The following is a 14,086-nucleotide window of genomic DNA, read 5'->3' as shown; positions in this document are numbered from 1 at the left end:
AAGGTGAGAATTCCAGATTCCCGAAGCAGGAATACTGAAGCCATACGACCGGTACAGCATTTTTAATTGACGGAGCTCAGAACGACTGGGAGCTCCTGCATTGAAGCTTAGTTTTCTGTAATACAAGCGGGCGACATTGACACGTGCCCAGTTACGTCGCAAGAGGATATCTATGTTCCGCGCATGTAATTTTGAATCTTTCAGACTTAGTGTACTTTACGTGGCTACTCAAAGTAACTGCTACTTGGACGCAACTAACCGCAAATCTCTCTTCCAGTTTCCCCGGCCTACAAGCAAGCAAGCACCAGTTCGTTTTTCCTCAAAGGTGAGCATTCCAGATTACTCTAGTTAGGTGCGAAGCAGGAATAGTGAAGCCAGACGAGCGGATACGTATATTTAATTGGCCGAGCTCAGAATGACCTGTGGCAGTGGCATTGAAGCTTATTTTTCCACAATCAAATGCAGACGTAATTTTGAATCTATCCGGCTTGGTGAAGGATTGCTACTTGTCGCGAACTAATCACAAATTTTTATTTTGCAGTTTCTATATAACTGCAGCTAGCAGGTGCTGTTTTCATTAAGGTGAGGATTTCACATTCTGTTTTCAAACATCAAGTTTTTGAATGAGAGTCCTAAACAATTAACTTTCTTTTGCAGTAAATGCCAGATCCTCCAGTTCAGGAATATGTTAAATATATTTGGTATGGATAAGTCCAGTGTTTTGCTTCTTTATTCACAATTTCACAACAGCAACATTTTTTAAATTTATCACTCAGAAATACACACAAGAAGAGACTGTGTTGCAGAGAAATGTTGCGCTGAACGTGATATTCCAACTCGTTTATAGTTTTATTGGTAGCCGATATAATATATTGGATTCCAATATCCATAATACGCTGAGTATATTGGAATCATAAACCCTTATTGGATCCCCATACGACACATGGGATCCAATAGGGGTTTATACGGTATTGGATTCCAATATTTTTAGCGTATTATGGATATTGGAATCCCATAACAAATCCTTATTGTAATACAATACAATAAATGTAATGTTTTCCAATACTGTCTATATTGTATTGCAATACAATAAAAAGATATTGTTTACCAATATCCATAATACGCTGTTTATATTGGGGTTTTCCAATAGGGAGCGTTTGTCGGGTGTGTTTGTCGTAATATTAGCACAGAATCAGCGGTACGGAAGTATGTGGTGCCGCCGGACGAATATAGGTGTTTGTCGCTCTAGTAGGACAAATCTATTAGACACGCTTTTGTCGCTCTAGTGGGACAAATCTATTAGACACGCTTTTGTCGCTCTAGTGGGACAAATCTATTAGACACGCTTTTGACAGCAGGCTAGGAGACAATCATCCCGTTCACTGCCTTCAGCAAAAACACCAAACCCGGTATTACTCGGCGCATTTCTAGGTGCACCCTGTTGGCTACTCCTCAACCAACTTCACAGGTTGAGCAATGTATACCTTCTTTTATATAAATATATTTGACGATGTAAATATATTTGTTTTGAACTCTTTCGACGCTGAATGACTTAGTTTTGGAAACGCCGTTCCATACGGCTAAAGCTTACTATAGCTGAGATTAAACGAGACTTGGGAAGTAATGCGTTACAAGTAACGGATTACTTGTGATCTGTCGCTTTTCAAGTAATTTTGTTATTGCCACGTTACTTTTTTTAAGTAATTTGTAATGTAATTTCGTTACAAAATATTGGTAAGGGATTACTTTAATTACTCGTTGCTTATTAAAAATATGAGCATAATACACTAATTGGAGCAATACGAAAAGAACATTCAGCAGCACAAAAAGACCAAGTTCAACAAAATAGAAAACATCAGGAAGGAACAATAGCCGATAAGAACACGATTTTTTGTATGACCGCTCACTAGAACCCCTAGAAAAACGGACAACGCATGGACAAATACACGAAAGAAATAGATCAAGTAAGACAACGCCGAGTACGCTCTCCGTCATCTTCCAGCGTCTTTTTTTTTTTTTTTTTTGTCTCGGACAGGAAAAAACTCTTCCTGTTTATTTGTTTTTGTCTTTTACACCGTTTCATCTCTTCCAACTTCTTCAACTTCTCCCGCCACCTGCACAGATATCAAACACGGGTACCCGTACCCCTCGATTCGCAGGTTCAAAACTCGCGTAACAGACGATGTGGCCTCGCGCGAGGAGTTCGAATTATTTTTGTCTTTGATGTGCGGTGCTTTATTCTTGCACGCTCTTGAGGCGGCACGGCTGAAAATCGTCCGGCGCGAGGCTAAGAGCATCGTCTTCGAAGGTACGGGCGATATTTCTTTTGGTTTTCTTGTCTGGGCATGATGGTCGAGTCCACTCCTCACTTTACAGTCAACTGTCAACGTTAAGAGGATGGCGGATGTTAGGCCATCTAAGGAGTGCTGACTAAGAGAGAAAGAGCGCGCGTAAAAGTAGTGTGATCCTCTATTATTTTTTGTGAGACCAATGGCCACCGCTTCTCTCGCTCTCTAACCCCCCTCCCCTCCCCTGGCCTCACCGAATATTGGTATAAAAGTGAGAACCGATGAACGATCGATAACCCGTAACCGCCACTTTTTCTCTGACTGGTCGAGTTTGCGGTCAAAGAGTGTCCGTCGCCCCCGTGGCCATCTCTTAATGAGATGTTTGAAATTCAAGGCAATAAGGAGAACGGAAATCTAGAGTTTCAATGCATACCATGCTTGCAAAGCGAACACACATTGTCATCAGTAATAACTAACGAACTCTAATCAACGGAAACACATTAAGGTAAGCTGGGACACCTGCATTCTGCATTGGCTCTACATTGTAATGTTAGAACCAATTTGTCTTTTCTTGTGAATAACAGGCGAAACCCCCGAGTCAAAGGGGAGTTTTCGTAGATCAATCCTTTAGCTCCGAATCTCGCACCATAGGTAGACGCTGCTACTGAGCATGCGCACCGCTAGCATTGTCTGCACAATTCCAGGGATCACTTCCGGAGGTCGTAAGCTAGCGGGATGGCGGGTGTGGTTGCAGCGTTCGGTGCCTTCTCAGCTTACAGGTGAACGGAGTGCGCCTACACTCTTTCTTTTACAATATTTCGTTTTTGCAATGTCTAATATAACGCGGGCATATGGGAAATGAAAGTAGTGTTGCGGAACATTTTTTTGAAAAATATTAAAGTTGTTTCTATTGTTTTCTTGATAAGCGTACGGAAAAAGTAACGTGAAAGTAATTTGTAACGTAACGAGTAAAGTAATCCGTTACTTTTCAGCGAAAGTAATTTGTAAGGGTAATCCAGTACATTTGAGGCTCGGTAATTTGTAATTGTAATACACTAAATTTTCCAAGTAAAGAGCCCAAGTCTGGATAAAACTAATGAGCGGAACCAATTGCAAAATGAGGATGGATTTAAGCTTCCTTTATTCTACGAGCTGTGGAACCTAACGTCGCCAAGGACGAGTGCATCCCTCTGTTTACATGGCTGTCAAATTTCAGAGCCGGATCAAACATAACCTGGGGATCTATGATATATTGAAATAATAATCAAGAGTCAGAAATCTATTTTATTGGGTGGCCTCGAACAACCGCCTTCAGTGCCTGTAGTAATGTCCCCTGAGAGAATTATCTACAAGGTTGTCTTGAATAAACTAAAACTCAAACCGTATGATCTTGGTGCTAACACACCGAAACATACACACATTACAACGTATGCATGAACTGAATACACCAATACGAAAACAAAAGATACATTGACAGTAGATACACACTTATACGATTGCGCTTTTAATACAATATACACCCCTAAGTGCACGTCACGGATATTAAGAAAAATTATTGATTGCATCTTGACAGTAGTGAATTTAAGGAATTTATAATGTAGTACAAGAGTCCAAGACATTGAGTTCGGGCTTCAAAATATTAAGTAATAAAATGTTGATTTCAGTGCTTTGCAGCACTGTAACGTAAATGCACTTTATATATGCAAAAAGACTGTACAGGCGAAAATTCAGGCTGTCACTACGTTTAATTGAAGTGAATGAGCCCCGTACCGACTTAAACAGGAGTTCAATTTGTTTATCTAACTTTTGACGGCCATAGTCCAGAAGTTCAGATCTTCGTTGTAACAGCGTTAGTTGCTCGTCATTACCGCCCTAACAGGCCCAGTTCCGTTCACCCCAAGGAACTCACAAAGGGAAGCTCTAACATAAGAAGAGGTTTAATGGTACTCATATGCGTTAGGACGCTTGAATCCAAGCTGGTGGGCAGAGGCCCTCAGCGTCCCTTCGCAGCCTGGTTGTGGTCTCTGCCGTGGCGGTCGCGCTCCTCTTCCTTCGGCTGCTTTATCTTTCACTGACCCGACCGCTTTATGACGTTCCTCTTCCACCACGAACCACCGGCTTCGCACCTCGTCTTCTTTCTTTCGCCCTGGTGTTTTCTATGTCACCGTTCCTTCATGAGCTACGCTGCTCATCGTCCACAACACTCGCTCCCCTCAAGCCTTGGGATCGGGATATGTGGAACGTCTGGAGTCGCTGGATTGTTGTTGGTGTCCTCCAATTAACTCGTCCATCCCGGCCCCATTGACGACGGGGGGGCTGAAGAGGCCGCATTTGTTGCGCGGGGAGCCGGCACTGGTGGAAGCAGTGGGTGTTTGGCGGAGAACCTGGGGACTGGGTCTTCGGTGGCAAACCTGCCCTCCTGAAACTCTCAAGGACAAGGCCTCTCAGCAATGGCTCTGTTCTCTGCGACTCAGTCCACACCGAGGCCCGCTGACGTCAAAGGGACTGGCATGGCGTATCTCGTCGAAGCAGCTGTACTGCCGCCGCAACGCTGACAGGGCGGCCCAGCTTCTTAAAGAAATCGAGATGCCGGCGTTTGACCTTGTGGGCGCCTAGATGTACAATCAGAATCTGGTACAGCCAGCAGGCATCCGGTTGTAAATCGGGGAGCCAGAAGAGGGGCAGCATATGCCCCTGAAAGGCTCCGGGACATGGGTGATTGGCTGGAACGGGGTTGGTGTGGGCTGCTTTCGCCAACGCACATTCGAGACGAAAATGACGGCTTCTTGGCTCTTCAGGGCTGTCCAAGTGGTCATGGTGTGGCGAGGAGGCTTGCGCCGAGCTGGTTTTTTAGGCGCGGAAGGGCCCACTCCTTTTCGTGTGGAGGTGGGCACGAAGGTAGGATTTCGTGCGCCTGCCTCGTTCACCGAGCCTGCCCGGTATTCCGAGTTTCCGCCCCCCTGCCTCAGTCGACGTGAATGAGGCCAGGATTGTTCACCCTGCCTCAGCCTACCGGGTTGACAACCCTCTAGGTTCGACTGGCTCGTTCTTTGCCAACTGGGTTGACTACACTGTCCGTTGGTCTGCCTGGTTACCTGCTAACCGGGTTGACCATCCGGTGGCTTGGGCTGGGGGGTCCCCTGCCAAACGGATTGCCATCCTGGGAGCTGGTCCAACTGACATCCCAGGTGTCCGATGGTGTTGATAGGCTAGTGTGCCATCCCGGTGGCCGTCCTGGATGGCGTTGTTCATTCCAGTTTCTTCAGGAGGCCATTCTAAACAGAGCAAGCTCTATTAACATCTTTAAAAAATTAGATCAAAATCTAAGCCGCAGATTATGATGCCAGGCAGAGTCCCTGTCGTGTTTCTCACCGACAGGTTCGTGGACTGTTCGGCTACCGCGTTTGGACCGCGCTGCCGGTCGGGCGCTGGGGTCACGCGAAACGAAGGATTATTTTCAATTTTGCGGTAAGTTTTTTTTCATCGTATTTTCCCGGTCGAGTCTATAGGTAAGACTTTACACTCGTGCCTTTACCACGTAAGGCCCTTCCCACCACGGAGCAATTGAGCCTGCGGAACCGATCGCTGCACTGCGCAAAAGATGGGTTCTCATCAAAACCATGTTCTCCAACTTGTATCCCAGGTGACGATGGCTCTTATCGTACTGGGCAGCCTGCTGGATTTTTGCCCATCGAGATTCCCTCTAGCACTGAGCGGGCGAAATTTCAACTCCGCCGCGCACTTAGAGAGTGGGCGCTCTGTTGGACCATGGTTATTTTGTAACCCGTTTTCCAACGGAAATGGCAGCTCCTTACCCAATTTCAGAAGCGCAGGCGTTAGCACAGTCGATTTGTTCGCGGTCGTACGGATTGCGAAACCCATCTCTTCAATGTGTTCGTTGCAGTATTTGTACCTCTCTGTTTGCCCAATCAGCAAGCACTCCAAGTTTTGGTTCACTCTCTTAGTAATATTAGCCTGAGCATGGTATGGTGTCGTCATCTTGTTCGTTATGTTCAGCGCCGAACATAATTCAGGGAACACTCTGGTAGTTAAACAACAAGCTTTACTACTAATGTGTTTGTGTCTATGTTTATACAGCTTGGAGTTAGTCTGCCTCACCTGACGATGTGTCTCTTAGCTGAAGATGAGCAATTTAACCAGTGAACTACAATCGCTAGCCTGAGGTTCTTTAACGTGCACACGCAGTATTGACATACAACCGCACACAAGTAGTATGCTCATCCAGATCTAAACGGGCGGGTGTGGGGATTGAACCCAGGATCCCTGGGTTCTGCAGCGCGAGCTTTCGCTCCGCGTGCTCAGAGCTGGAGTGCGCTAGCCTATTTAGCCACCGATCCCCATCATTGTCACTAATAAGAAGTGGGCGTGCCAAAGGGCATGATAGTTTCGAACAACTTCTCCCAGATGCGCTCTAGCTAAGGCCTGCTTTCTTAGCAGATGTAACTCCACCCATTTTGAAAAATGATTGGCTATCACTAATAGGTACTGGTTACCACGGGGACGCCTTGGTAGTGGGCCGATGATGTCGCAAGCGACCATCTCCCACAGGTACTGGCACACACCGGCTGCGCCAGCTGCGGGGGCTTCCCCCTTCTAGAATCAACTTTTTGACAGGCTGAACAGCTACGCATGCGTATCGGAGTGTGTCCGGCCCCATCCCCGGCAAGGTCATAATCCGAAATAAATTTTGAAGTCTTGCTGCCACTGCCATGACCAGCCAGAGCCCGAGTTGGAGAAGTATCCGATAAGCCGCTTCCGTAGCCTCCTAGGAATCAGAATGCTGAATGGAGAATCTTTCTCCTCCTTCTCATCAATCGTTGGAATATAGCGCAGCAATAAGTCGTCTTGTCACAGCAAATATGAATCAATATGTTAACTAACTCGTCCGTCAGCGTTCCCTGTTTTGATTGCAATACCTGCAATTTCCCCCACAGCCCGCCGACAAAAAAACCGTCTGCCTTCTGGACCTCGACAAGCTCTTCTTTGCTTACTACTTCACCCCAAGCAACTATACGTCGCTCCCTCGTGCGGCCTTCCATCACTACCACGAGCCCTGATTGCTTCATATTCTGGCCGCTGTCTCGCTTATAAGCGGCTCCGCGGGGAACGCGTCTCTCGCAATCCTCCTGTTGCGTCTCCAACTACTAACCAGTATCGCGGGACGCCCTGGATAGTGAGTCCGCAACCTTGTTCGCCGAGTCCATTCGGTACTCAACTGTATAGGGATATCGCTGCAGGGTGATGCGACTGAGGTAAACAAATGGGCGTTGAGTTGTATAGACATGAAATTTTATATGTTCATCTAGCTTTTCTTTTACTGCTGCGTCGGAAATAATTACCACAATCTACGCTTTTTTCTACTTAAAAATTAATGTGAATTGTGCGAATGATAAAACGCTATATAAGTACTCGTTTCACGTTTGATATAGTGCCAATTTATAAAACCACGCGAAAATTATATTCTCAATTTAGCGATTCCAACCGTTGTTTCTGCTCCCCGAAACTGAACCAGCACCAAACCTAAAGCCCCGTGAACCCGAACCCGAGCCGAACTGATAAACGTTTCGGTTAGAAACTCTGGCCAGAACCATGGTGGAGCGCTAGACTCGTGCAGCAGGGTCACGACTACCGGTGCGATAACGCGCCCCGCGGTTTTTCCCTCGTATCCACGTTTCCTGCCTGCCAGCCTTGCGCATGGAGCACGTGTGGAAACTGTAGCGCACTACTGGGCTTCCCACGGCCCAAAATATATTTTTCTTACAGTTACTGATAAAGCGGTTTTAAATTACGCTCGGAAAGTTTCTGCCCGGAACTACACTCTCAGAAATCTCTGCGCGCCTACTTATTTCCAAAACACCCGAAGAGCCAATCTCTGTGATCTAGGAAATCAACTCAGCGAATGATGAGGCAGAACATCCGTGTAGATCTAAAAATTAAGTCTGCATTGTGGCGTTACGCAATGCAAAGCGTCGTGTTTGCATTGCGTAATGCCACAGCGCAAACTTAATTTTAAGGTCTAAAAAGATGTTCCGGCTCGTCATTCGCTGAGCTGGTTTCCTATATCGCAGAGATTGGGTCTTTGAGTATTTTGTGGGTAAGCAGACGCGCAGGCATTTCTTAGAGTGTACGTTTATTTTCGCAAATTACGAGAATATTTAACAAGCTTTAGCTAATTGTTTGACTTGCCGTGACGATGTCTTTTGGTCGTATAATTCATCCACAAGAGCCTCATTAGTGTAACACCTTTTTTTAAACGAATGTGTAAAGTTTAAGAGGTTTGTGTAACATGGCAGTTGGCGTGTGCAGCGATAGGAAATTGTGCAAAAAAGCTTGAGGTACACCTAAGCACTCGTTATGAGTTGTGAATGCGAAAGCATGTGCTGCGTTTGGAGATTTGTGTTTGTCCTCTGCCCCTCTTGTTCCCCTTCTCCACGGATTATTTTCGTCATTCTTGCTCTCCGAGTCTTGCCGCGCTGACGAACACGCAGCGTCGTGAGGTGGCCGGTCGTTGAAACTAACGCACAGCGTCAGTTTCGACGACTGGCCACCCTATGGCGCTGCGTGTCCGGCAAATGGCAACCTCGTCGACGCCCGCCAGCCAATGGGACCGAAGCGTAAAAGGTGCCGTTGGCTAGCCTTGCGCCTGGTTTCAGCTGGGAGCTGGCTTGAGTTGGAGAAAGGATTTAAGCTGCCGTTTGGCGCGGCTTCAAAACTGATGACGTCAGCTCGTTGCATGAGACAGTTAATGCTTTCGCATTAATATCCGAAGCTTTGCTGTAGTCCCTGAAAACTTCGCGAGGCGTGGCGAAACTCAAACATCTTGTTATCGCTTCGATGCCACTGAGATTGCGTTGTCGGTAAGTCGATAAGAACAACAAGAACGAATTACGAGAAAGGAAGCGTGAAGATCAGAAGACAAGCCCGACGTTTCTTTACTCACTTGAGACAATAGCCGATTATTTATATTTTTACAATTTCGCGTGACAAAAGCATATACTATTTTCTGGGTATTTATATAACTTAAAGTTCAAGAACCAGCCGACATAGAAATCTTAACGAGAAAAAAGGTATACCGTGGGGGCCGTGGTAGCGTTCCCGGGCACCATAAACGCAACGTACAGTTTGAATTCAACCCATCAACCAGTAGACGTTTCCTCTCATGTGCTCCTAAAACATCATTACACTACAATTATGCATTTAAGCTGTGTCACACGTCCTATTTCAATTCACCTCCCATCCTTGAAATACCAGTGAATACTTGAACTATTTTATCTCGAGCGCCTTGTTTGTGGTTCCTAGCAGAAGCCCCTTCTGAATTGCTTGTCGTCAAACCGAAATTGTTCTCCATAAAGAACCTGTCTCTTGGCGCAACGTTGTCAGCCAATCTGACGCATGCATGATGCAGACGAATATGGTGAGTTTGACGTTTGTTCATTACGCACATTTAAACGCCAAAAAAGTGAAAGCCGTTTACAAATCCCCGTAACGCCGAATTGGAGCGCAGCTCTTGAGGAGGAGGAGTGAAGGGTACTGAGGGGAGGATAGACCCCTCCCCCTTCTCCTCCTCCTCCCCTCATTCTTTAATATGCTCCGGGGGGGGTGTCACGTGACTTCGGGGAGGGGGTCACGTGACCTCGGGGAGGCGTGACCTGGGGGTGACCTCAAGGCCACGTGACCCCAAAGGTGACCCCCACGTGACCTTGGGGTCACGTGACCTGGAGGGGTCACGTGACCTCGGGGGGTCACGTGACTTCAGAGGGGTCACGTGACCTCAGAGGGGTCACGTGACCTGGGGGTCACGTGGGGTCACGTGACCTTGAGATGACCTTGGAAGGGGTCACGTGACCTTGGGGGTCACGTGACCTCGGGGGTCACGTGACCTTGGGGAGGCGACCACGTGACCTCGGGGGTCACGTGACCTCAGAGGGGTCACGTGACTTGGGGGTCACGTGACCTTCAAAGGGTCACGTGGGGTCATCTTGGGGTCAGGTGACCTTGAGATGACCTTGGAAGGGGTCACGTGACCTCGAGGGGTCACGTGACCTTCAGGGGGTCACGTGGGGTCACGTGACCTTGAGATGACCTTGGGAGGGGTCACGTGACCTTGGGGGTCACGTGACCTTGGGATGCCCTTGGTTACGCCGACGCCGACGGCGACGGCGACGGCGACGCCGACGCCGACGGCGACGCCGCTCAAGCCGGGAACGGGCCCCTAAGAGCTGCGCTCTAAAAGAGAAAATGTGAAGAACGATTGCAATACAAGCCTTTTAAATGTACGTGATGAACCAGTGGATTGTCGTGGTTCTTCCCCTCGTCTTTGATATTGGCGCCTAAATGTAGGTAATGAACCAACTAGCCCAACACACATTTTTGTTGAAATTCATTGATTCTGTAAGCGCCTTGTATTGCCGTCTTTCTGCCACTTGTCCTTGTATTTTGGAGCTTAAATGTGTATCCAGGACAATATAGTTTTAGAGCGCAGCTCTTAGGGGCCCGTTTCCGGCTTGAGCGGCGTCGGCGTCGCCGTCGGCGTCGCCGTCGGCGTAACCGCGCGTTGCATCATGGGAAATGTCCCATAATGCACCGCGCGAGCCCCCCACCGGGGTCACTTGACCTCGTGGGGGTCACGTGACCCCCGCCGATGTCGCGTGACCCCCCGATGACGTCATCGTCACTGATGACGTCACCGGCATCCCCATCATCATCGTCATAATCACTGATGACGTCACCGGCATCCACATCGTCATCATCACTGATGACGTCACCGGCATCCACATCGTCATCGTCATCATCACTGATAACGTCACCGGCATCCGCATCGTCATCGTCATCATCACTGATGACGTCACCGGCATCCACATCGTCATCGTCATCATCACTGATGACGTCCCCGGCATCCACATCGTCATCGTCATCATCACTGATGAAGTCACCGGCATCCGCATCGTCATCGTCATCATCACTGATGACGTCACCGGCATCCACATCGTCATCGTCATCATCACTGATGACGTCACCGGCATCCACATCGTCATCATCACTGATGACGTCACCGGCATCCACATCGTCATCATCACTGATGACGTCACCGGCATCCGCACCGTCATCGTCATCATCACTGATGACGTTACCGACATCCGCATCGTCATCATCACTGATGATGTCATCAGCGACGTCACTGATGACGTCACCGACATTCGCATCGTCATCGTCATCATCACTGGTGAAGTAATCAGTGATGTCACTAATGACGTCATTGGTACCCGCATCGTCATCGTCACTGAGGACGTCATCAGTGACTTCAGTGATGACATCATCGGCATTGGGGGTCACGTGACCCCCAAGGTCACGTGATCCCCCCTAGTTAGTTTAACCCCCGCCCCAGTGCCCTTCCCTCCTCCTCCTCAAGAGCTGCGCTCTAATTCGGCATTACAGGGAGTTGTAAGCGGCTTTCATTTTTTTTTAATTGTTTTATACTATATTTTACTACCTTCGTGTTTTGTTTGAAATGAACAAGTCAGTCTTTAGTGTAATCAGCAATTCAACGCAAATTCTTTTGCTAATAAAAAGCCTCGATTTATTGCAGCTACTGTTTTACAGCGCAAATTTTGCTAATCTTTTGCCGGCTTGTTAGTGGGTCGATGTAGGGAGCGATGAAAGTGTTCACGTACGCCGACACCCTGGTAAACATGTGGGGTGCAAATCTTGATCCACACACCGAGGGGCCGGCACTGACGATTCCGTACAGCGACCACTCGCCGTTTCCAAAGAGTACAACAGGGCTCCCACTGTCTCCCTGAAATAAAAAAGACATCGGTTATTCTCACAACATGACATCGGGAAATCACAGGTCCCAAGACGGAAGGGAGAACTTTAACGCTTCGTTGAGTGACTCGTAAGTTATTTAGGCAGCTTTAGAACCCTCAGCGTGCAGCTAAAAATGAGGATAAGTCACGCTTGTAGGCCATTCCAGCATAAGCCTTCTCTAGGGCTGTGTTCCAAATCTTACCCAAATTAATCTGACTTACTCCGGGAGGTTGTTCTCACGTGACAACACAGACAGAAAAAAAAGAATGTTTACAATTCTCTGTGATGCCGACTTAGAGCGCAGCTCTTGAGGAGGAGGAGGAGGATGGGAGAGTACGGGGGAAGGGAGGGTACGGGGGAGGGTATGCCCCTCCTCCCCCTCCATACCTTTCCCTCCTCCTTAAACCGCTAACTTAACCTGCCAAAGGTAGCGGGAAACTTTTTTTGTTAAATTTAGCAAAACAATTTCCAGCTAAACGTAGCGGGAAAATTTTCCCTCTAAATTTAGCAGAAATATTTCCCGGTAACTTTAGCGAGCAAACGTCCCATAATGCAACGCGCAGTTACGCCGGCGCCGACGCCGCTCAACCCGGAAACGGGCGCCTAAGAGCTGCGTTTTAAAAGGCAGTGACTATTTCGACGTCCACCGTCAAAATATCTCGAAAATTATTTCGACGTCGTGACGTTACTTTCGTGAAACGTCAAAATAGCGGCTTCATTATTGTGACGTCCTCCCACTATGCCGCCAGAGCAATAGTAGCCGTTTCGTGGTTTCTTCAGTTTCGTCAGTTTCATTCTGTTTACTTTCCGGCGGTGTTGTCGGACTCGGTGTTTTGTTAACGTATTGGCGGAGTCATACGTAGCGTGCCTAATAAGTTCTGTCCTTGTTTGCAGTTGAAGAGTCTTATTCAGCACGTACGTGGGACTGGCTCGAGAGTTGATCATTTCGGATGTGACACGCCCGGCGGCGATGTTCTCAGCTCGCACATCATTTAGGCACGCGTCTCACTTACCATATCTAACCTACAAGAAAGCCGAGTTAGATATTCCTCTGCCTTGCCTCCCCGTGACAATTGTAATTGCGTACTCTGCGTAACGCAGCGAAATTTGGTACACGTTTTGTGCCCCCATTTGGTGCTAGCGCGTCTTCGTATGGTTGCAGTCTCGCTTTGTTTCATGGATCCCGCCCTGTTTTTGACCGGCTTCGTGCGTTCGTTGATGAGTTTAAATTTTTGTTTTGGTTTGTGTACAACGGAGCGGGTTAGCTGCGAAACGATCAGGATGATGAATGAAAGCTTTTGAATGCGAAAATTGCCTCCTTGTTTCTTGACCGGTGCGAACGAACAAAGGTTCTGGCGCGGTTGTACGAGATACACGCATTTTCTAATCAACTGCAACATTTATGACACAACAGTCAGCTCCTTTTTCTATAAAAGAAAGGGGAAGTAAAATAAGAAAAGCAGCATTTCCGCATTCTGTAATGTTGCGCATTCTGTAACCAAGCAAACGTTACGTGCGGCCTAATGGCTAATGTATACTCTGATAACTTTTTTCTGCATTTTACGTTATTTAAAAGGTTAGAAAAACTGCACTCGACTGCACATTTGTTCTCTGAATATGCGTGTTCAACCGCGAAGCTGCCTGCAATCAAGATGATGTTGGTTTGACCGCCACTTTCGATCACTTTCCAGTCCGATCCGAACGCCGAAGTGACCGAAGCTTCAAAGTTTAAGTTTGATATGTCAAAATAAGGAGTATTAATTATTTTGAGCAGGGGCCGTCTAAATAATTTTAAAAATAGTTTCACGTCTTCAGAAACTTTTGCCACAATCTCATTGCCTGCCGAACAATTATGAGACTCTCAGGACTTGTTACGCACTGCGTTTCGTAAGATGTCGGTGACTGTAAGAGCTTATAAGGCTACAATTTAGCGAATATGCGTGTCTTCAATCAAGTAAACAGACACACCA

The sequence above is a fragment of the Ixodes scapularis genome, unplaced genomic scaffold (assembly GCF_016920785.2).
Source record: "Ixodes scapularis isolate PalLabHiFi unplaced genomic scaffold, ASM1692078v2 PGA_scaffold1__304_contigs__length_218370807, whole genome shotgun sequence".
In the NCBI taxonomy this organism is placed as follows: domain Eukaryota; kingdom Metazoa; phylum Arthropoda; class Arachnida; order Ixodida; family Ixodidae; genus Ixodes; species Ixodes scapularis.
The sequence above is the reverse complement of the archived record's forward strand: the minus strand, read 5'-3'. Positions refer to the sequence as shown.